The following is a 25,180-nucleotide window of genomic DNA, read 5'->3' as shown; positions in this document are numbered from 1 at the left end:
GCGCAGTGGTAAAACTGCCGCCCTGTAACCAGAAGGTTACAAGTTCGATCCTGACCAGGGGCTCAAGGTTGACTCAGCCTTCCATCCTTCCGAGGTCGGTAAAATGAGTACCCAGAATGTTGGGGGCAATATGCTAAATCATTGTAAACCACTTAGAGAGCTCCGGCTATAGAGCGGTATATAAATGTAAGTGCTATTGCTATATTACTTGGGGAAAGAATTGTGCAAAGATGAGCATTTTTAGTTTTGTAGTTCATGCTTCATCTCTTACACTGAGTAGATTTTTATAACAAGCAGGAAATTTCAGTGTTATGGTTGTCGGAATACTTCCGAAAATTTCAGTGTTATGGTTGTCGGAATACTTGACTCTGCACCTCCATCTAAACCTAATGCTTTGTCTCCTGTAACACTATTGGCAGGATCACAAAAATGGCAAACTCTACTACAAAATACGGTCAATGGCCAATAACACAGCAGGGTTTCAGTAAGGGGCTAGATGTTGGGCAGCATCCAGACTAATTCTCTGCCAGACTGATGTTGGCCAACAGCAGTAAGAAGCAGAATCTGGGCATGCATTGGGTATTCTCTGTTCAGATGCAGCTAGAAGCTGGGAACAAAAGAACATGGGCTGCTCATTGCCTACATGCACTCTGTGCCCTCTGACTGGGCATGGCCAGGCATTATACTGCAGTAGTTTGGTCTGATTTAATCAGAGCTGCAGTCTGAACTACTCAGAATTGGAAGACCGTCTCTGAAATCACTGAGCCCTACTCTGGATTGTGGTGTTCATGTATTGCATATCAGAAGCCTAACACAGTAAGTTCTGCTCAATAGATGCTTGTTACTGGTTCAAACCTTTGAGCGTTGGTGAGTTTTGGTATTCATTAAATGCCTACTTAACTGTATTTGAAGTGCAGAAATGACTATTGAGCCATCTTGCAACAATGAGGAGCTCCTAGAAGCAGAAACATGAGCGGTAATGCCTTTCCCCAGCATAAATCCACTTATACTTCATACATTAATATCCTTGTAGCTTTGTTTACAAGTACTGACTCTTAATCCTTTAATCCAGCCGGGAGACTGCTTTGTTCTTTAAATGCTGTTTAGAAGATGGTGTCAGAGAAATGGTCCCTTCAGGGAGGACTGGTTTGGAAATAATTATGCTTTGAAACAAATGTGGATAGTATTAAACCTGGCAATGAGGTGGTTTAGTACTAAGGTTTCTCTAGCATTATTCCCCTTCAGGCTGAGAATCCTGTCTTAACAGCAGGAACACAGAGGTACTTGTTGGAAGCAACCAGAGAACAACATCTTCGGCCAAAATTTTATCCACTCCCTTTTGGGTCCTCTAGAGCAGGGATTCTCAACGTTGGGTCCCCAGATGTTATTGGACTTCAACTCCAATAATCCCCAGCCCCAGTGGTCTTTGGTTGAGGATAATGGGAATTAAAGTCCAATAACATCTGGGGGCCCAATGTTGAGAAACACTGCTTTAGAGTAGCAGGTCCATAGCAGGGAATGAAGGAAGGCTGTATTAGCTGCTTGTTGGCTAGACATGGGGCTCACAGCCTGGCCACTGCCAGGCCCTGAAAGCAGAAGGTAGAACTGAAAGTGAATAAAATATTTGGCAAAAGTTAAAATTCTGACTGATACAGCTGCTCCTTCCTGAATATAAGCTTGTACCTGGCAACACAGGTGTCTGTGTGATCCTGTCAGGAAGCATGTCTATGACCTGGTCACCACAGAGAAAACGCAGCAGAGTCTTGCAGTAGCACTTTCCCCAGGTGCTAAGCTATATCTGCACTGCTAGTTCCTTTAATGTGTTCTGATGAGAGTTTTGTTCTGAGGGACAGCTGGATGCAAAGGAAGATGGGTAGATGGAATGCTCCACTTCTAATACAAGCAGAGGAATCCTTTTTGCATCTAGTTAATCAGCCTCGTTTCCAGGACAACTAGGCACCGCTCGACTATAGGGGAAAACTTGCCTTAACCAAACTGGCTTCTATTTATCACTTCCCAGCTTCCCATATCAGCTATAAACATCATAATGAAGATTATTAAAATAATTGGTTGAAAGCTAGGATGCCAGCCCTTGATTATCTGCTTAGATTGAGAGCCTTTTGAATTGACTGAAAAGCACTTACTGCACAACACTTGCTTAAACAATAGTTATGAAAGTGACAGACGGAGGGCACCATCTCAGAGATATTTCTTCCTCACGCACCCAGGAAGGGAAACTTCTAAGGAAACACACCCACCCCATCACCATCCAAGCACAGTGACAGATGCTGACTTAAGTTAATTTCAACGGGACTCTCAAATGTAGTCAGGGAACCTCAGTCATTGTGTTTGGATGGTGTGTCACAGTGGGTGCCATCTTAGACAGTCCCCTTATTTGGTGATTGAGGAATAAAAAGGACAAGCTAGGATCGAGGCATGCCTCGCTTGTCCTTATAATTTCAATTGGACTCTCTCAAATAAACTTAGAATCTCAGCCAGTGTACCTTTTTCTTTAAAGCTTGTTTCTGTCATAAGCGAATTTATGTGGATTTAACTGATCAACAAATTTATTTAATGGATGCAAGAGTCTTTAATCAAGTGGCAACCTTATTACAAGGGAATTAGAATGTGATATTGGAGACTCAGGCTCTTAAAGACTAGGAACCCCAGCTCCCTTGCATAAATAACTGCCCCCAAGCATCTGGATCCTAAGACACATACCACAATTTACACTCTAGACTTAAGAAGTTGGTTGTATCTTGTCAGTAATCACTGCATTGCGCCCAGACCCAAGGAGACACGGACACATGCTGCTTTGGTGAAATGGGCCACATTTCTTGAGACATAATTCTTGTGTGGAAACATGGTACGTAACTGGGACTGGAGCTCCACCCATCACACTGCGGTTCCAATAAAGTCGGCAACGCCTTGTCCTAGTTGATAGTGGCAATATCACCTTGGCTCCAGCGCTCTAAAGCAAGAGCTGCCCTTCCTAGCTGACCTAAAGTCAGGTCTCTGTTACTAATGACACCCCTCCATGGCTGCACAGCCATGCCGGAAAATGTTGCTTTGCAGAGCAGAAGGGCTGAGGAGCATCCCTGATCTGTCAAGCCTCAAGGGATCTGCTCATCCTCCTTGATGCCAAACGCTTCCCTAAGGTGCCACACCCAGTTTAAGCTGTTGCTTCCCACCGCACTGTACTTGCCATGGCAGGCATTAGCCTAGCTTAACACCCCACACCCCCACCAACCATGCCACACTATCGCCAATCCCAGACACGAGTCTTCCACCAACAGTCTCAATCCCAGACACGAGTCTTCCACCAACAGTCTCAAGGCTGCGGCCGACAGGTGGACCCCATTCCCTCAGCAGAGGGTGGGTTGAAAAGACAGAATGCCGGTGTGCAGTATACAGCCGCCCCGCTAGAGGCCAAGAACTGGGCCAGGGCAGCATTACTTCCCCCATGCCCGGCCCGGCCTTGTCAATCTTGTTCTGCTTGTGAGTCCCTCTGCAAACCCTGCATTGAGTAATGTCAGACCCGAGTATGATAAGACCCGGGCCCTGGGACAGCACCACCTCCAGGTCACATATGGCCTCCTGAGTGAGTGAAATTCCCAGTGGGCTAACTGAGTCATTCCCTCCCAGGTGTAACCCCAGGATATCCGGCGCTGGATTGTCCTCCAAAATTCCGGTGGTAACGGCAGCAGTTGGGCCATCCACCAGCTGAGCCACATCACTGAGGCCAACTATGTTCTTAGTTCAGCACCTTGTGCCCACTTGGACCCGTGTCCCAGGCCCATGTGTGTTCCATGCCACATGTCTGAGATCTGCGTCCCAGGCCAATCTGTGTTTGATGCCATGCAACTGAGACCCGCGTCCCAGGCCAATCTGTGCTCAAAACCACATAACCAGGACCCATGTCCCGTGCCAATCTGCATCAATGCCCTCTGACTGGGACCTGTGTCCCAGGCTTATCTGTGCTCTATGCCACATAGCTGAGACCCGAAAGCCCCCCCCAGGATGTGACCAGGGCCGCTGCAGCCGATTCCGAAGGGTGCAACCCTATGTTCTGCCCTATGTCCATCATTCTAAGAGCCTCCCCCTTTGTGGAGGATCTGGTATCCCTTCCAATTCCCCCTGCTGCCAAACTAAGAGGCAGCAAGCAGATCTCACAGCGTCCTCACACATCCCCATCTCCTGTCTGGGTGATGAGTGGCAGAGATGCACCAACCCACGAGAATCTGCAAGTTGCTGACGTGCCTCCCACCCTTCATCACTGTGTGCCATCATTCACACTCTACCTTTCGGTCCAGGTGGAGTTATGGGGGCAGTAGACCCAATGCCCCCCCCCCGTGTTTATATATTGCATCCTTGGGGTCCATGAAAAATTCCCTCATAAAGGAGGAATCCCCATTCTCAAATGGTTTGCTTCCCCTATGGAACTCGCCCTGCTGATCCCATACTATTCATGGACCTACCGAACCCCATTATTGGCTACCCACAGAAGGAAAAGGTAAGAGGAGGCCTCTAGCAACGTTTCCTCTTCCCTGTCCAGTGCCTGCAATGGTCCGTTCTTGAAGGGGGGGCTGACCCTCGCCAAGTCCATTGGGCAAAGAGGCATCCTGAACCTCACCTCAAGCACCAAAAATACTCTGCCACTTGGGCCATCCTTGGGGCCGGCAAAAGGCTCCTGCGTGGCCGGGCCCTATGTATACCGGCCCCAGCCTAGGGGGTCCCTAACCTGGCGGCATGGAGATGTGCCAACCGTACCACTATGTGGCCAGAGGAGAACAGCATTCACCCACCTACCAGGTGTAAGCTGCCAGAGGTGCGGACCCAAACATCCAAATGGACACTTGCCCCCCCCCAGGTGTGGGCCCTTGTCACCATACCTGGGTGGGGGGGGTAATTGCCCAACCAGATGCACCATAGTTCCACCGTTGCCATTGTGGCTCCCGGGTTGTATGTCTTGAACAAGCTGGCCATGCCTCCATTCCTGCTCACAGGTTCAGAACTTGCCGACCTGATGCGCGAAGATGAAGCCATCCCCCACCGTTGTCTGGCGTAGGCATGGGCCCATCTGCACCACAAGCTGGTTCCCCATCGCTGTTGATCCCATGTCCTGGTCCAGGTTTCTGCTACACAATTCGGAGCATGCTGCAGGGGCATTGAGAGTAGAGATTATGAGTAAGGGGCTCACCAATGTTCTACCTGACTCTACTCTATGAGCTCTGATATTCCTCAAGGTATTTCTTGGTGTGTCACCCTCCATCCTCTTCTCCCCGAGAGTCAGTGGAAACATCTCTCTCCCTCTCTCTCTCCTTACTTGCTCTATACGTTGCCCTTTAGATTAGGGTTAGTTCTTTCCCATCTCAAGTGTTTCTCACCCCTAACCGCCGGTATTAAACCCTCAGTTTCTTTCTTCAAGTTGCCATTCTTAAGCCATTGCCAGGTCTTGGAGATGTCTGATTTTCCACTTATATTGTGCAAATATTGACCATGCAGTGGCTTATTTTTCCATTTTTCTCCTCAGTTCTTGACTTGTTCTTTCTTGTAGGCCTGCTTTCTTTCATTGGTGTTGAATAGTTTCTCGTTATTGACCATTTTAAGTGCATCTTCTTCACTGTCCTTGAGATGTTCTTCCAGGCCTCTTTTCTCCTCCTCTGCTGTTTGATGGACTTGCAGCATTCCTCTTCCACCTGAGCTGCAAGGGAGGTATAACCTATCTACATCACTGCGGGGGTGCAGAGCATGATTGATGGTCATGATTTTCCTGGTCTTACACTCTAGCGTGTCTAGCTCTGCCTGGGTCCAGTCTATTATTCCTGCAGTGTATCTGATAATAGGTATAGCCCAGGTGTTTATGGCTTGTTAGGGATGTGCAAAAAATTTCGGGCACAGAACGATCTGTGCCCGAAACAAACAATTTCGGGTGATTCGGGGCCGAACCGAATCACCCCCGATGCCCCCCGAAATTTTTCGGGCACGAGCCGAATCACCTGAATTTCGGGCACAAAAAATTCGGGTGATTCGGTTCATGGTTGATTTTTGGCGATTTTTTAAAGTTTTAGTGACTTTGGGGAAGTTCGGGGGCATAGCATGGGATTTGGGCAAAAGGAGTGGGGTGGGGTGGTAGTGCCTAATGGGTGCAGGCTACCACCCCAATTTCAGGGGGATTGGGGAAAGGGCTGATTTTTGGTAAATTTCTGAAAATTTCATGTCTTTGGGGCAGATTGGGGCATATTGGGGCAGAAAGTGGGGGCTGGGGCAGAATAGTGGGGTGGGGTGGTAGTGCCTCATGGGTGCAGGCTACCACCCCAATTTCAGGGGGTTTGGACAAAGGGGTGATTTTTTGAGAATTTTTGAAGTTTTGGTGACTTTGGGGCAGTTTGGGGGCAGAAAGTGGATCTGCCCCAAAATAGTGGGGTGGGGTGGTAGTGCCTCATGGGTGGAGGCTACCACACCAATTTCAGGGGGATTGGGCAGAGGGCTGATTTTTTGAGAATTTTTGAAGTTTGGGTGTCTTTGGGGCAGATTGGGGGCAGAAAGTGGATCTGCCCCAAAGGAGTGGGGTGGGCTGGTAGATAGTGCCTGATGGCTGGAGGCTACCACCCATCCCCAATTTAAGAGTGATTGGGCAGAGGGGTGAATTATGGTGAATTTATTTGTATGAGGTTTGTCTTCATAAGGTGAAGTGTGCTAAATTGATTACTTCCTCATATTATTCATAGTAAGGGAAAGTGTGAAAAAGTGAAAGTGGGGTCATGAGAGTTGTTTAATTGAAAAAAATCTCATTTGCTATGATAGAATGAGAATTCACACCTCAGAAAAAACTTAAAAAAAAACTTTAATCCGGATTCGGATTAAATCCGAATCCGAACCGAATCAAGGGTGATTCGGGTGACCCAGATTCGGGCACAAAACAGAACGGGGGTGATTCGGCTCGGGTCCGAGCCGAATCACCCAAAAATCCGAATTGCACACCCCTATGGCTTGTATGGTGTTCCCGCCACTGAGTTTGGACTTGAGGACTTTTCTAACTCTCCTGATGTATTCACTCTTTTAACTTCAGTGTGTGCAATGTTATCAGCCTGGAGTATGCCCAAGTATTTGTAATGTTCTTTCTCTTCCAGGTTCTTGATCTTGCTTCCATTGGGCAGTTCTATTCCTTCTCCTTTTTTGTTATTTTCCCTCTGTTCGTTATTAATGTAGCACACTTGTCTAGTCCAAACTCCATTGCTATATCGCTACTGAATATACGGACAGTGTTTAGCAATGATTCGATTTCTGACTGGGACTTTCCATACAACTTCAGATCGTCCATGTACAGCAGACGGTTTATTTTACTTGATGTTTTAGATGTTTGATATCCGAGGCCTGTTTTGTTTAGTATTTGTGAAAGTGGAGTCATGGCGATTACAAACAACAGAGGGGATAGTGAGTCCCCATGGAAAATACCTTTTCTAATGCTAACCTGTCCAAGTGTCTCGCCATTGATTGTTAACTGTGTACTCCACATGCTCATTGCTTTTTAAATAAATATCTGAATGTTTTTGCTGACACCAGTTGTTTCTAAACATCTTAGTATCCATGTGTGAGGCAATGAGTCATGGATACTAAAATGTTTAGAAACAACTGGTGTCAGCAAAAACATTATTATTATTTCTTGTTTACACAGTCACACAGGTATTATTGACTGGTTTGTTTTATCCAGACATCGAGTCCTTCCCATGGACCTGGGATCGCTGAATTTTATTGTCAATGTTTTTGCTGTTATAGATATTGTCGCAGAATATAGGCTGTTCCCAGTAAAGCTGCTTTTTGTAATTGGCTGATGGTGATTTCTGTGGCCCCTATGGTGTTGAGGTGCTCTTCAAGGTCTTTTGGAACTGCACCCAGGGTGCCAATTACCACTGGGATTATTTTGGTCTTTTTCTGCCACAGCCTTTCAATTTCAATTTGTAGATCTTTGTATTTGGTGATTTTTTTCTATTTCTTTTTCTTCTATTTTGCTATCCCCTGGTATTGCTATGTCAATTATTTTAACTTGTTTTTCTTTCTTCTCAACTACAGTTATATCTGGTGTATTGTGTGGCAGATGTTTGTCTGTTTGTAGTTGGAAGTCCCATAATATTTTTGCTTCTTCATTTTCTTCAACTTTTTCAGTTTTATGGTCCCACCAATGTTTGGCTACAGGAAGCTTGTATTTTTTGCAGATGTTCCAGTGTATCATCCCTGTTACCTTGTCATGCCTTTGTAGTCAGTCTGTGCAATCTTTTTACAACAGATGATTAGGAGGTCCACGGTTTCATCTGCTTCTTGGCAAAGGCGGCACTTGCTGTTTGTTGTTGATTTTTCTACTTTTGCTCTTATTGCATTTGTTGTTGTTGTTGTTATTTCTCTTCTGTCCTCTCATTATTAAGCTGAATTCCTCACAGAGATGTCGGAAGCTGCCATTCACTGAGTCAGACCATTGATCCATAAAGTACTGAGTCAGACCATTGTTCTATAAAGTTCAGTTTTGCCCACACAGACTGGGAGCAGCTTCTCCAAGGTTGCAGGCAGGAGTCTTTCTCACTCCTGTCCTGGAGAGGCCAGGAAGGGATCTCAGAACCGGTATGCCTCTTCCAGAGCAACACCATCACCAAATGGGAACATCCTATAGGGCCCATCCATCTGGTCTCTCACTCCTATGCAACTGGGGCGGACTCCGCTCAGCAAAGGGGGACCCAGTCATGCATTTCCATAACTGCTTGACCATGAGTGTGTGTAACAATGCCCACAATGGAAATGCTCCCCAATAACTTTGGTCAATGAACTTGTTCAATACCCCCACACTCCCTGTGTCCGTGCTCCTTGAAGGAGTGGGGCTGTGGCAAACAAGCTGTGGCGTCCATTCGGGCACCAAGCGGCTGGATTATTGGAACTTACTCAAACCGTTCTGAAGCACAAGTGTTTCTACTGAAATAATCACACCCTTGACCAGAAACAATGAAGAAGCAGTTTTCTGCTGCTCCTGCCAAGCTCTTTAGGGGCTTCCGGTGAGCTGGACCTGGTGCCACTTATTACTGCCTTCTTATAGCACAGCAAGGGTAGCGTGAATGTGCTCTGGTTTATTATACCAAAGCTCTAGAGGAAGGAACGTGTTCCTAGTGAAGGTAGGTTTTTTTAAAAAAAGTTTGCCAATCACCCAAAGTGCCTGAAAAATGCCACCAAAGATAGCATCTAGAGCAGGGCATTTTCAGAACCGTCTGCATGTTCTGGAAGTGGTGATATTCCTTTAAAAAACAAATAGAAATCACATTTCACAGTGACTGAGGGCCAAGTCCTGTTCTAACATCTGTATTCATTATCAGTTGTTGCTCCACTCAGCCTCTGCTAAAAGGAAGAATGCTGCCTGCATCTTATGTGCAGAAGTTGCTGCATCACAGAAAACCCATCTCCAGGTTTATCTAATATCTGGCAACTTCTGTTGATTGCTTAAGGGGAAACTATTTCCTTAGCAGCACTGACTGGGGTTAGAGCTGTTAAAGTCAATCTTGAGTTATACCAGCTATCCATTGCACTGTGATGCTGTTTTCAGATACTATTATGTAAGTAACAGGGCATTCAGGTTTTTATGATCCTGCACTAGCCGAATTGGCAAGCATTCAAGAATCCGCCTTATAGGATTGCTTTTTAGAATCATTTTTATAAGAATCCTTTTCTTTGTCAAAAGCTAAAACCTCTCTGCTGAGAAGGGTAGGTGGATCTACAGACTTCATTTTGACAGGTTTTAAATCTTACAGATTTTTTTGTCAGAGATTTCTAAAGGAAGGAACAGCAAATCCAAGAATAACCGATACAATAATGCGAACCGGGCTCATTTTGCTCTTAGACAAGTTCGTGGATTGCAGTGTTTGCTAGATGTTCTTAGCTGTTCAGAATGCTTCATAGATCTGCCGGTGGAGGTGGATGCTGTTCACAGACAGGCTTTATCTGACTTTAAGCAGAGTATTGCCTAAGGCTGCATTGGCAGCAGCGCCATCTGTAGCCATTCATTTTGAGAAAATCTCTTCATTTAAATTTCATATTCAAAAGAATAGTAGAAAACAAAGCTATGACAAACGATACCGAGATGTATCCTGAGCTGCAGAAAGCTTGCACTACAAACTTCCCTCACCCCATCCTTCCTACAGCAGCTCCCGGAATCTCTCCCCTATTCTCCTCTGAAGGGTAGGGGACCTGTGGAAAGAAGGTCAGCATGGTGGGGCGGGGGGCAGGCTTCAGGGTTAAACCCTCCCCCCCCTCAAACAAACAAACAAACACACAAACAGCTCCACAACCAGCACCACCACCAGGCACAGGCACCTCCTGTGTACGGAGCTCTATCCCCTTCCCACTTGCTTTTACCACAGAAATGAAAACCTTGTTCATATGCAATCAGGCCCATTTACCATTACATTTGGCAAGGTGAAGCCTAACATACACTGGGCCGGGGCGGGGCATAAGGCAATGCAAAGCAGTAAAAACTACCCAGACTTCCTGAGGACAGGTTGCCTACTACTTTTAAAGTGATTGAATGAGTTCAACAGGGTTTGTTTGTTTTAAGTTCCAGAGTTTCAAGTCATTCTGGTATCTTTGCATATATTAGCCTGGAAGCTAGAATCCCGTTTTACTTCTTTCTGAGCAACTAACTGGGCAGAATACAGAATATTGGCTGCTTGTCTCTTTCCTTATGTCTTACAGTGTAAAGGCTTGAACCTTTGGTGATGGTTTGCAATTTTTAGTATTGGTGGTGGTTAAATTTATTTATTGTGTTCTTTATATGTGTTTGGGAACTTATGTTTCTAACAATGTGTAAGTCTGTGCAGGAGGTTGATTGGCAGCAGCAGAGATGAGACCCGTGCAGGAAGGATAAAGAAACCCTGCTTGGAATGCAGGAGGGGGCAGACAGTTAAGCGAGAGGTGACAGAAATCAGTTGGTCAGCTGGATGTCTTATGGTGAAGAGGGGAGAAGGTGTGCTGGGGCCTTGGAGAAAAAGGATCTCAACAGGGGAGAAGATTTCTCTGGTGAAAAGAGAAATGGGGCTTAGGTGGAGGCAGAGGCGAATCTGTTCTCTACTGGAAAGCCAAGGCCTATTCAGGGAAGGCTCAAATGTAGTAACAGCTGTGAAATTGGTAATTACTGGGCTATTCAGATTTTAAAAGCTGAGAGTAGGAAGGCCTTGATTTGTTTAGCTCACCCTTCCTCCAAGAAGCTCATGGTGGTATATAGGGTTCTCTCTTTCCATGTTATGCTTATAACAGCTCTGTAAGGTAGGTTAGGCTGGGAGAGGGACTATTATTATTATTATTATTATTATTATTAATTTATTTAAAATATTTCTATACCGCCCAAAACGTGCATCTCTGGGTGTTTTACAATGGGTGAGCCCATGGGTGAGCAGTCTTTGCCCTCCAGATGTTGATGGACTACAATTCCCATAATCTCCAGCCACACTTCATTATGGTGCTAGTCGCTTCTTGAGTATTACACTCATCCTGCAGCAGCTTCACAGCTGTCCAGAAGCCAGTTTGCTTCTGGACTAAGTTCAAAGTGCTGAGTTATTCTTGAGAGCCCTGTTTGGCTTGGGGCTGGGGTATCTGTCAGACCGCATTTGCCCATGTGAATTTGCCAGGGCCCTTCACTCATCATCTTGAGCCTTGGTAATGGCCGTGACATTGACTAAGATTCTGTTGGCAGGAACAAGAGACAGGGCCTTTTTGGGTGTGGCCCCTTGACTCTGGAATGCCCTCCCAGAATGCCCTCGCCATGTTCCCTCCCTTAGGGTTTTTTTTAAAAAAGATCTTAGAACGTACTTATTTAGAGAGCCCTTTTTAATGTGTTTTATTATAGCCTGATGGGTTTTTAATTTTAATTTCATTTGTTTTAATTGTTTTTATTCTACATCGTATTTTATTGTATTAAATTTTATATTACTTTTATTGTTTTACTGTTGTAAGCCATCCCAAGCAGTATTGTGCTGGAGAGGTGGGATATAAATATTTTAAATAAAATAAAATAAATAAACCCTGTATAATTTCTCATTTACCCTTACAACAACCTTGTTAAATTGAATAGGCTGAGTGATTTGCCCAAATCACCCCATTAAGAGTCCCTGGTGGCGCAGTGGTAAAACTGCCACCTTGTAACCAGAAGGTTACAAGTTCGATCCTGACCAGGGGCTCAAGGTTGACTCAGCCTTCCATCCTTCCGAGGTCGGTAAAATGAGTACCCAGAATGTTGGGGGGCAATATGCGAAATCATTGTAAACCGCTTAGAGGGCTTCCAGCTATAGAGCGGTATATAAATGTAAGTGCTATTGCTATTGCTATTAAGGGCTTGATTTTTGACTGGGGTTTTGAGCCTATAACTCTAAGACTTAAACTGTGCACTGTAACCATTGACCACACTGGCTTTACCCTCAGCATGAAGGAGCGGGCTTCAGACTGGGGGCGAACTTTTCTGAAGCAGCCTAAAAAGTGGGTGTGTCCGCATGATCAATGGGAAATCTAGTTCCTGGGAAATGCACACTTCCAGGAGTTCAGCTGTTTCCCGACATTCCAGTCCCAGTTGTATTTCTCGACATTTGTCCTACTTTCTCCACCCAGCTTCAATTCTGCATCAGAAATGTTGGCCGGAAGTTGGGAAGTCTGGCTGGGACCTGGACTATGGCAGCTTCAGTTGATGTCTGCCAGGAGTGCACCCTCCCCGGGAACTGGACTTCCTGGTGATAAAGCAAACCCACCCAGTGTCTTAAGGCAGGGGTCCCCAGCTGTTGTTGGACTACAGCCTTCGACCATTGTGACTGGAGATGATGGGAGCGGCGTTCAATACTATCAACCATGGTATCCTTCTGGATCGCCTGGGGGAGCTGGGGATAGGGGGCACTGCTTTGCAGTGGTTCTGCTCCTATCTCTCAGGTAGATTCCAAATGGTGGAGCTTGGTGACAGTTGCTCCTCAAAACAGGAGCTGTTATATGGAGTCCCTCAAGGCTCCATTCTGCCACCAATGCTGTTTAATATCCACATGAAACCGCTGGGTGAGGTCATCAGGAGATTTGGTGCTGGGTATTCCCAGTATGCTGATGACACCCAAATTTATTTCTCTTTTTCATCTTCATTATCAGGAAATGGCATTCATTCCCTAAATGCCTGCCTACAAGCAGTGTTGGGCTGGATGAGGGATAACGAATTGAAACTTAATCCATGCAAGACGGAGGTTCTCATTGTGGGGGCTCAGAATTTGAGGGATCAGTTAGACCGTCCTGCGCTGGATGGGGTTGCACTCCCCCAGAAGGAGCAGGTACGCAGCTTGTGAGGATTCCTGGACCCAGGCCTCACCCTGGTATCTCAGGTGGAGGCTATGGCCAGGAGCGCTTTCTACCAGCTTTGGCTGATTCAACAGCTGCATCCATTCATTGAAGAGGACTACCTCAAAACAGTGGTGCTTCAGCTGGTAGCCTCCAGGCTTGACTATGGCAATGCACTATACGTGGGGTTCCCTTGGTATGTATTTTGGAAACTTCAGTTAGTTCAAAATGCGGCAGCCACATTGGTCTTTGCAACCTGAAGAGACCATATTATGCCTGTTTTGAAACAGTTGCACTGGCTACTGATATATTTCTGGGCAAAATACAATGTGCTGGTTATTACCTTTAAAGCCTTAAACGGCTTAGGTCTGAGTGATCTTAGAGAACGCCTTCTTCTGCATGATACCCACCGCACATTAAGGTCATCTGAGGAAGTCCGTCTTTAGTTACCACCAACACGTCTGGTGGTGACTCAGAGGTGGGTCTTCTCTGTAGCTGTTCCTGAGCTGTGGAATACACTCCCGGCAGAAATCCGTAATCTGAGTTCATTATTGGCCTTCAGGAGAGCCCTTAAGACCCCTCTGTTTGGCATGGTTTTCCAGGGTTTTAAAAGCTGTTTTAATTGTTTTAATAATGGTTTTATGTTGTTTTTACAGTTTTTGGTTTTAATAGTTAATTGATTTTAGTTTTGTTTTAATGTAAACCTCCCTGAGCCATTTTTGGAAAAGCAGTATAGAAATAAATAAATAAATAAATAAACAACCAATTTGAACCTAATTTGCTACAGCTGTAGGGGCACATAGGGACACTGATGATGTCATCCACCCCAATTCAAGATGGCAGCCACATAAACATTTGAGGCGCAAGTGGGCTAACTTGTGAACTGCCTAACTGATTTGAACCAAATTTGCTACAGCTGTAGGGAAACATATAGATGCCCCAATGGTGTAGTTTGTGATGATGTCATCCACCCCGATCCAAGATGGCAGATGCATGAACATTTGAGGCACAAGTACACTAACTTATGGACTGTCTAACCGATTTGAACCAAATTTGGTGCAGTTGTAGTGAGTGATACACAGGGACACATCAATGGCGTAGTTTCTGATGATGTCATCTACTCCATTTCAAGATAGCGGACATGTAAACATTTGAGGTGCAAGTGAGCCAACTTGTGAACCGCCTGATTGGAACCATATTTGCTTCAGCTGTAAGCACATGGATGCCCCAATGGTGTAGTTTGTGCTGATGTCATCCACCCTGATCCAAGATGGCGGACATGTAAACTATTGGGGCGCAAGTGCCAAATTGTTCACTAACATGTGGACTGTCTAACCAATTTGAACCAAATTTGGTACAGTTGTAGTGAGTGACACACAGGGACACCTCAACAGTGTGGTTTGTTATGATTTCATCCTCCTTGATTCAAGATGGTGGACACGTGAACATTTGAAGCTCAAGAGGTCTAACTTTTGGACCTCAATTTGAACCAAATTTAGTCCAGTTGTAGGGATAGTGAAAGTAGGCAGATTAGCTCTTACCAAAACAACTTGCACTTATTTATTTATTTCTATCTATTAACCGCTCTGGGAACTTGTGTTGAAAAGTGGTATATAAATATCCGCCAGCTACATGAACAGAGATGGTGAGAATTGTAATTTAATGAACAAAGGGTTCAAGTGGCATGGGTCCCCCCACACCCTTATATGGTGTTAATCTCCTTCACTTGTGAAATGTGACAGGAGGGTTTATTTTGCTGTGAGCATACAGTATGGGTTGGGAAACTCTTTTCCACACAGACTTCTTGGGCTGGAATAGATAGAGTCTCCTCAAACTAATGTGTGATGCAGAACAATCCTGTGCATGTCTGCACAGAAGCAATTCCCACCGTGTTCAGTGGCTTTACTCAATAAATGTGCTTTGGATTGCAACCAAAGGGAATACACTTTGATGTCCCCTTGGAGTTTCATATGTGGCCGAATACAATCGTCACGACACTGTATGCTCTAAAACAACTCCCATCAGACCCCCTATCAATCCCTTATTCGATTTAAACTTCATCTACACCCTTTCCCAGTCACCTCTCATGTACTGTTTGGTCACTGGATACAGTAGACCTGATGTTAATTACATAGCATAGGCCAGAGAAGCAGCAACAGCTTTAGATTACAGCCGCTACCACATTATTAGTTCATGTTATTGTGCAGGGTACTTATGATATCCAAAAGCAATTGTTCTTTGATCATCTATACTTGGTAAGATGAAGCTTGATATTGCTGCATTTAAATGTTAAAAAGTCTTGCTGTTCTCCTTGGTTTGGAGTTCTTTAAAAATGGCGAAGTGTATCATCTTGTTGATCATTCTGATCCATTTTATTTTATTGGCATTTTAAATAAGTTATATATTTTTAAGTTGACAAGGTCTATGAGAAGATAAAACTGAGCATAAAACCACTGAAGCTGCCAGACAAATGCAGTTTTGAGTGTTCTGTGGTGTTGACAAACTTGAATAAAATAGATGTTGCCTATTAGTTATCTGGTTACTAAAATAAATGTTACTAAAATAAAATAAATGTTACTAAAATAAATGTTGAATGAAAGATGCATTTCTGTTGCTACTGGTGGGGCATTTTAAAACGTGAAGACTCAAACTTGTCTAGAAGTTCAACAGATATTTTTAAAGTTAGCTTAAGAATCTCTTTTGGAAGCTGTTTTAAATGGAGTCACAACAGGGTGTTAGCTGGTATGATCGTAGGCCTTGAATCAACATGTGCTACCAGCATTTGCCACTAGAGGTCAAATTACACTAATACATGCTTATTTCTGAGAAGTTGTGCATAATACAGTTTTGAACAGGGATGTGCAAAATGTTTCAACGTCAAAGCATTTCAACTTGACACTGTTTCAAGTGTCTTGAGCTCGGGGGATGGGTGGGGGGAGGACACCCTTTAAATAAAGGGCCTGTTTTGAGCTCGGAACAAAACAACCCTGTTTTGATTTGAAACATTTTGACATTTTGAGTGCCATTTTGGAGGCCTGTTTTTCTCTTGCTGACTGGTTTTCTGGCACTGGCTTCTGATTGGCTTGTGATCCTATGGGGTTTTTGGCTGAAATACTATGAAATACTATTTCAGAAATACTGAAATAATATTTCAGCCCTATGGTTGAAATACTCAAAACATTTCGAGTTTTGTTCCATTGGAACAACCGGGTCAACTGCTGTTTCGACAAAACGTTTTGGTCATCAACATTTTGCTTTGGCCTTGAAACAAAACACAAAATCAGTTTTATGCACATCCCTAGTTTTGGACAGAAACCGTTCCCACCCAACTCCACAATGTTCTCTTCTTCCTTTAAAACCAAATTCAGAGTTTCTTGAAAATGTGCATCTTGAAAGCACGAGATATTATGCAAAGTGAATATGCAGATTTACTATGAGACATTCTCAGTTCATTGTTAGAGTTTTGTAGATGCATCTTTGTGGACCCAGTGTACAAAGAGGGCGGTGTGTAAATTAGTTATTCATTTGTTTGCTTCTCTTGTGGTTTTACATCTGCTGTGGCTTTTGTTTCATGATCCCACCCCCCCATTGCATTATTAACTGCCTTGAGGGACTTCTGAGCAAAGGTGGGGGATAGAAATATAGCCATGAATAAATGTTGGGAAGAGAGTGGTGGAGAAGGGCAACTTACTTAGTTTATTTATGGAACTTGAATATCATCCTTATTTGAGAGAGACAGCCTGGAGTTATAGTGGTAAGACTGTCAGACTAGGCCTTGGGAAACTGAGTTTTAAATCCCTATTTTAAAAAGAGCCATGGACCTCTTTGGATGACTTGGTCAGTTTACTTGCTCTTAGTCTAACCTACCTTGCAGGGTTGCTATGAGGATACAATATGCTGCCCTGAGTTCCTTGGAAGAAGGTTAGGCTAAAAAATATAATAAAATGTGTGCATATGAACATTCCTTTTTTGGAAGCTGAGCCATGGAAAAGCTTCGAAATAGCTTTGCTTTAAAAATATGAGTTAAGGCTGTGTGAATGTGGCATGTTTTCCTTCCTACTTTTGCTTAGAGCAAGGTTTACTCAAACTTATTACTGATACAACACCTCTTCCTTTCTTCCCCAGTACTCTGGCCTTGGTTTTTCAAGAAAGTGTTTTGTTTTGTTTTAATGTATAATGAGCCTTTTATCATTTGTGGATGAAAATAATGACACTGAATCTTACTGCACTCCCACTCCAATTAAGCTATCTTCATCCTGGAAGGCAGAAAGTGTGAAAAAGAAACAGGACCTGGGAGAGCCCATTTCTTCCTGGAAAGGAGGCACATTGTGGCCACTCCCTCCTTGTGGAATGGAGACTGTATGAAGATGCAGCTGTGCTTGAGAATAGGCCATGGGGTGGGGAGGGGGTGAAGGGCTTGGTTCACCATCTTCTTCCACCCAAGGTGGCTTGCTGGTATCAGTAGCTGTTCATAATGGCCCTTTTGCTCAAGCAGATTTGTGGTACATGGTCCCTCAGAAGTACAGCTCAAACTGGCCGTCTGGCTGCTGGTGAGCAGACTGATTCTCCATTAAATAGGGCATGGGCACAGAAGGCTGGGACAAGGCTGTTGGAGAGGCAGCTCCTGATGGCATCGACCCTTAGCACCAGCAACCCTGTTGACCACTAGGGGCATTAGGGGTAAAGAGAGCCAGTAAGGGCATTCCCTCTCTGGCCATGCTTTCTCTACTTTGATTCTCCATTGTTCGAACGATAGTCTCAGGTTTCATTCTCGCACGTGGGGAGAGAGACTTCCTTCTTCTCCCTTCCCACTTCCTATATGTTGCCAGCAGCAAGGCATGTGGGCCTTATCTATCTCCCTGATGGATTTCCTAAATAAACTACTTTATTTAGAACTTTAACTCCGTGTCTCCAGACAATATTAATTAGCAGTTCTCTCTTTACCTGTGCATTTCCACTGCAGCTGGGGTAGATAAATCTCCCCTCCATGCTCTTTAACAAAGGCTACATATATATATGGCAATTCCACATGCTGAAATGGAAGTGCTGGAAAAGCAAAAAAGGTTCTGAGTTGTGTGGGGTTTGGTGCAATGATCCCTGGCCAATCCCCCATTAGGACTGTGATATCTGAGCTCTGACTATGTGGCTTGCGGGTACCAGGTGTTCTGAATCGAGGTACCTGAAAGACCCTCCTCAGGTGTGGAGGGAGCCAAGCGGCAGCCCGGGTTCTTCCGCCACTCCCCCCCCCCCGTCTGACGTATGATGCAGGGTGGGTTTAGCCACGCAGCCCCATTTGGGAGTGAAATCACCCCCTGCGCCTGACTTCAGATGCGGGGGGAATGTCAGGAGCCGTGAGTTGTGGCCCCTGATTGGCAGTGGCCTGAGTTCTTTGAACCTGTTTGCCCAATGGTGGCTCTGCCCAGGACCCTTCTCTGGAAGGACCTGCCTGTTGTCTGTCCTCTGAATTTTGTGTAGAAGAATGTTGATCTGGCAGTTGTTTTGTTTTTCTGTGGTTTTCTGTTATCTCCAGAAGGGTGCTGATGATGTTTCACTTACCACAATTCTGTCTACAGTGTGGAAGAAATGCCACCATCACACTGTGCTTATTTAATCCAAGTAATTGCTTTATTGATAAAAAGACAGTTTCAGATGAAAATGGGTCAGAGAGAGCCTGTGCAGGTTACAAACCTGATCAGACCCCAAAGACCAATTGTAAAATACAGAACCCAGTCTTATCTGGTCAAAAGAGGAAGCTACATTCTTGTCTCAAGTTGCTTAAACATTTCAATCAGTTAGCTGCACAGTTACACGTGTATATTAAAACAAAGAAGTTAATGACAGACCATATTTCCCCTGCATGATCAGAATGCTCCAGGCAGGGTCTAGCAAAGTGCAGCTGCCGTCACTGTCTGCTAAAGCATTATTCAAATCTCCAGGGACCCTTCCCCCCAAATCTATTTCAAGCCAAAAGCCCAAGTTAGCTATTTCCTGCCTGCCTGCTGTCTTGTCTTCTCCTTGCATAGCATTTCTGCTCAAACAGCTCTAGCATAAAGCTAACAAAATGGCTTCAGTATGGTCAAGCAAGTGAAACAACTCCCCCAACAGTAACAAGTTTTGCACACACACCTGCCTTCTGAGCTTCCTCTGGTTTGGGGCCCAGCCCCAATAATCTGTTCGTCAAGGGGGTTGTTTGGCAACACACAGTCAAATGTGCTCTCCTGTTTCTGCATGTAAGGAAATCCAAATTCAGGACTGGTATTGGAAGAGGCATAAAAAAAGACATTTCTGTCCTAAAGCCAAGCAAGGATTTTTTTTTAAAAAGAACAAAGCAGTGTCTCTTCCTGTGATTCCCTCATCCCAGATGTGATTGGGCTGACCATTGCAGCCGGGAATGATGGGAGCTGTAATCCAGCAACATCTGGGGACCAAGGTTTGAGAACCTGGGCTACACAAATCCTAGCCTCCCACACCCCACCCTCTGCCACCTTTAATTATTCTAAGCTCTCATGGGGACCCACCCTATACTCTTGGGACCTTTATCTATTAAGGGTTTGTGCTTACTGCTTGGAGGTCGCAGAACCTGCAGGAAGCAATCAAGTAGAAATAAAATATTTCCCGCAGTTTAGGGGAAAATAAGCCTTGAAAATATTTGGCTTCTGTATTCTGAATATGAAACTCAGAGAACACCAGGGTCTGTGAGCATTATAATTTTAATATTTTATGCTAAATAATGATAAGCCATCTCTTTCAGTGCTGTATAATTGCATTGCAAGGCAAATGCTGTTCAGATTATCCCATAGTCAGGATGAAGTAAAATCCATACTCATTAAATTTGTGTTACATCAAGAATAATGCTTTATTAGTTTACAGAAAGAGAAGCAGCATTGTTGTAAGTAGTCTTTTCATAACTGACAGCCAAACACACACACACACACACACACACACACAAACACTCACTCTTCGGTCTTTAAAAACCGTTTACTAGCAGCAAGGGAGTCGTTTAAAAACAGTGTCCTACTAAAAGTAATTTGATATCAGTGCTATATTAGCTCACATGGATTCCATGATTAAAGCAATCTAAAGTGTTCTGTGCATATAACAAGAAAAGACAATTTCCCAAGATGCTGTTAATGCATTTGGACCGGGCTCTACCTGTATATGTCTTTTAACTCCAGATTCCTGCAGGCCCCTCATCCATCTTTAGTTAGCCATGACTTGGGGCCAAACTGGGCGTGATGACACAGAACATCAGTGATTAGGCTTCCCCACATTTTTTTTTTTAGTAGTGCAAGTCCCACCCTCCATAATTGCATTGGGATCACGGGGTGTGTGTGCGTGTGTGCGTGTGTACTTCCTCATGCACTGTTTTCCAATTAGATGTAGCTCCTATTTGCCTTACAAAGGAAGGCTTACAAGTATAATTCAGGTACTTTAAGCTTTCTCCTGTGGGGCAATACACACACACACACACACACACACACACACACACACACACACACAATAGACATTTTATACTGCCCAAAACGCAAGTACTCTGGGCGGTTTACAAGACAATAAAAACAACCAATAAAAAGATTAACACATTTCAACAATTAAAATTTAAAATGTTAAAACTATTAAAACACAATTAAAACAATATCTAATTAAAAGCCTGGGTGAACAAATGCATCTTGACTGCCTTTTAAAAAGTTGTAAGGGATGGAGAGGCTCTAAATATATCAGATTTATCAAGAACATGGAATAGTGGAAAGAGACAGATCTCATTCTCCCCCCCCCCCCCAAAGCAACAACAACACTGTTGTCCGAATTGGCTCCCCCCGCCGCCCTGTGGTTGTTTTCCTTTTGTAGACCATGGAAGATCCTAATCACAGATTTGAGACACACTGAGGCTCTTCTCATGAGCCTCTCATATCAGGGACACCCAGCCTGGGTTAGGCTGCACAGGAGAACCAGTGCCACCTAGTCTGGCTTTTTAGCCCAGCAGTTGCCCAAGGTTAAGGAGTGAGTGTTACCTTAACCTGGGCTTGTTACTTGTGTGCAAGCCAGGCTGCTTCCAGCCCGGCCGCACACAGAAAGGGGTGCCTAGAGTGCCTGTCTCTTGGGGGGGGGGGAATCCCCTACTGCATTGCATGGTGCATTGTGGGATTCCCAGAGGTAGGGACAAAAAGTCCTGTACTCTGCTTACCCAGAGCAGCACAGAGATTCATCTGCGTTGCTCCCAGCAGCGCTGGTCAGGTGGGCACACAGCTTGTGTGCCTTCGGAGCTGTGAGCAGTTGTCTGGGGGGAGGTAGGCTGAACCCTGCCTTCCCCCCGCCTGCCTGGCCGACTGCGGGTGTGGTCGTGTGCATAGCCCCAGTGTCTAGCTGTACCCTAAGTTCCCTCAGAAGTAATGGTTCACTATTAACCTGTTCCATTGGTTCCCATGAGACTCAGGCTGAAATCCTATGTGTACTTAACTGGGAGTAAGCCTTCTTAAACATAGCAAGACTTATTCTAAATAAACGTACATGCTGTGACTAACTGTAGTTGGATTGCGGCCCCAGTATCTTGCCAAGACTGGGGGCTGAATGCAGATAAGACTGAAATATGGGCAAGAGGGAAGGGTTTCCAACATCAGACCTTTCCTTCAGTTTTAAACTGACATTTTCTTGGTGTGAGTCTTTTGGCAAACGATTGCACAAGTTGATATATATAAACAGAGGTGTGCGGGGGAGGTTTTAAAAAGGTTTTTGTAAACGCTTTGGACTTCAAATCCAAATGCTGAAGACAATGCAGTGTGTGACTGTTGCAGGAGTGTTGCTAGGTACTTAAAGGATCCAGGGGCCAGGCACACAGGCCACTTTTGATCATTAATTCAGCCTACCGCCTTCCAAGACTAATTACATGTGTTGTTTTTTAAAGCTCTAATACAGCAGCTATGAAGGTGGAAGGAGGAGAGAGCTGGGTGAGGCTAGGAGCTTTCTCCCATGCTCTGTGGTGCAGCTGCCTCCATTACTGCTCATCCTTTCCGGAAGAGGTCATGGAGGAGAGAGGTGGCTGATAAAACTCAGGGCTCTGAACAATTCATTGGGGGCCCTTGCCCCATGGGCCGCCCCCTCATGAAGTCCCTGGACTGCTGTTTCAGCAACAGATGGCTGTGACTATATCAGCGCTCGCTCGCTCTCTCACCTCACACACCATCAGTGGACTGTAGCATAAGCTTTTGTGGACTATAGTCCACTTCATCCAATGCATGAAGTGTTATCCTTCATTAGATAGCACTTTTAAAGAAAGTGTTATCTGTTTGCTAGGGAGGATAAAGGTAATGTTCTGCCCTCAAGTCAGTGTCGACTCCTGGAGACCACAGAGCCCTGAGGTTTGGTCGAGTACAGGAGGGGTTTACCATTGCCTCCTCCTGCGCAGTGTGAGATGATGCCTTTGATCACCTTCCTATACTGCGCCATTAGGTGGCTAGCTCCTCCTAGGTAGAGGTAGAGTGTGCCGTCAAGTTGATTCCGACTCTTGGTGCCCACAGAGCCCTGTGGTTGTCTTTGGTAGAATACAGGAGGGGTTTACCATTGCCTCCTCCTTCGCAGTATGAAATGATGCCTTTCAGCATCTTCCTATATTGCTGCTGCCCGATATAGTACCAGTAGGGATTCAAACTGGCAACCTTCTGCTTGTTAGTCAAGCATTTCCCTGCTGCGCCACTTAAGGTGATAGCTCCTCATATCTGATGAAATGTACTGTAGTCCACAAAAGCTTATTCAACAATCAAGTTATTAGTCTTGAAAGTTCCCAAAGGCTTCTTCTTATGTGTGGGTTGTTGTTGTTGTTGTTGTTGTTGTTTTGCCACAAGTGACTAACATGGTTGGTTACCCCTCTGTAATAAGTTTGCGAAGTCACCCATCGTACACTTGAGTCCCCTGAGATTGACAAATTGAAATCACACTGTGGCTCCAACAAGTTGTCCTAGTCACTTTTTGTCTTTTTGCTAATTGGAGCAGTATGTTTTGCGGAACAACCTGGCTCTAATTGGCAAGCCCCTTGAGGAACAATTAATATTGATATCAGCTGGTAAATGCAGAGTGTAAAACTGTTAAAAGCCAAACAGCAGCAATAACAACCCCCCCCCCCCAAATCTCCAAACAACCCCAAGGGCAATGGTTGATTTTGAAATGAAAGGTACTGGGGCCTACTTGTGTGCTGCACCCTCTAACCTGAACTTCCTTTCTTCCCAGTTCTAGTGGCATGTGGGCGGACTGTTTTTATTTGGCAAAGGAGGAAGAAAGGCTATTTTGCACTTGCTTAGAAGCCCTCTCCATATCATGAATTCACATCTTCGCATTCAGAGCAAGTGGGTTCACATCAAACTCTGACCACAACCTTAGCAGAGCAAGAAAGTGGGAGGTAAATGCAGAGAGGCATAGCTAGGGGAGGGGGGCCCATGTTCAGCCCTCTCTCCAGTGGCCCCTCGGAGTGAGGAAGATAAAGAAGAAAATAGGGAGGGTGCAGCTGGGGGGCCCTCAGGAGCTGGGGGCTCCGGGTTCTTTGAACCCACCCGCTCAATATAGCTACACCCCTGGGTAAATGGAACCCTCTTCATAAAATCCACAAACCCCACCCCCTAACTCCTCTGTTTTTTTATTTATTTTTTAAACCAAATTATTTAAGTTTTATGTATAAAGAACTGGTTGCTGACCGCAATAAAGATATTGATTGATTAAACCAAATTATGACCCGGGAGCTTTCTAAACCATTAATAACAAGGTGTCACAAAAAAGTGGGGGAGGGATCAGACCCCCTTTGGCCTCCCTGTAGTTTGAGCCCCAGGCAATTCTTGAGGACAGTGGGGCCAGATATAGTCCATATGTCTTGCTTGTGGCATCTAGTTCACTGAAAGCAGAATGCTAAGTGAGACTACTATTGTCAAGATCTAGCTCTTAGGACTTGACGAATCTCTTAAATTAGGACTTGACGAGTCTCAGGCACCAGCGAGCCTTGGGGCCTAGAAATTGAACTGGGGTATTCAGAGATAGATAGGTCTGTGCATGTCGGAAAGCTTCGGAATTCCATGTCAGAATTTCCAACCCCCACCACCAGGAGGCAGAGCCTCATGGGGCAAGTGCCCCAGGACAGGAGTGGGGTGGTGGGGGCTCCTTAAAAATCCACCCTGCACTGCCACAGGGGTGGATGGGCAGTGCAGTGAAGTGTGGGCGCTCTGGGGGTGGGGGTGGGCGGGCAGGGAGAGGCTGCTAGATGGCAGCCTGGGAAGCATGTGGGGCTACTGGAAGTCATATTTGCACAATTGGGGATGGCCATTCAGCTCGGAGCTGCAGTGAGCAGAACAACCATCCCCAGCCCTGCATGTGGCTTCCCAGCAGCAGCACATGGGAACTCTGGCAGCCTCATACACTTCCCAGGCTGCTGTGTGGCTCTCTCCCCCCACCCCCTAAAAAGGGGGGGGGGGAGAGAGAAAGATTTTTCCTTGTAAAGGAGATAAAGAGAGACGTATTTATCCTCCCCTCCACAATGTCTGTCACTAAGTCCAGTGATTTTGTCAAGTAGCCAGCGTGGTATAGTGGTTAGAGTGCTGGACTAGGACCGGGGAGACCCGAGTTCAAATCCCCTTTCAGCCATGAAACTAGCTGGGTGACTCTGGGCCAGTCACTTCTCTCTCAGCCTAACCTACTTCACAGGGTTGTTGTGAAAGAGAAACTCAAGTATGTAGTACACCGCTCTGGGCTCCTTGGAGGAAGAGCGGGATAGAAATGTAATAAATAATAAATAAATAAATAAATAAATAACTATCCATTATCATCATCATCGATATAGGAAGGTGCTGAAAGGCATCATCTCATACTG

The 25,180-nt window shown here is 45.1% G+C and overlaps 1 long non-coding RNA gene across 2 annotated transcripts in view; it reads left to right on the top strand.

The window, feature by feature from the left end:
- The first annotated feature begins 10,998 nt into the window (after nucleotides 1–10,998).
- LOC128339924 (uncharacterized) overlaps nucleotides 10,999–25,180 on the top strand; it is a 30,517-nt gene continuing 16,335 nt past the window's right edge. For both annotated transcript variants that reach the window (XR_008313331.1, XR_008313330.1), the window contains exon 1: nucleotides 10,999–11,298. This is a non-coding gene — a long non-coding RNA (uncharacterized LOC128339924). The remainder of the gene's footprint in view (nucleotides 11,299–25,180) is intronic.

This window comes from Hemicordylus capensis, chromosome 1 (assembly GCF_027244095.1).
Source record: "Hemicordylus capensis ecotype Gifberg chromosome 1, rHemCap1.1.pri, whole genome shotgun sequence".
Classification (NCBI taxonomy): Eukaryota; Metazoa; Chordata; class Lepidosauria; order Squamata; family Cordylidae; genus Hemicordylus; species Hemicordylus capensis.
The sequence above is the reverse complement of the archived record's forward strand: the minus strand, read 5'-3'. Positions and strand labels throughout refer to the sequence as shown.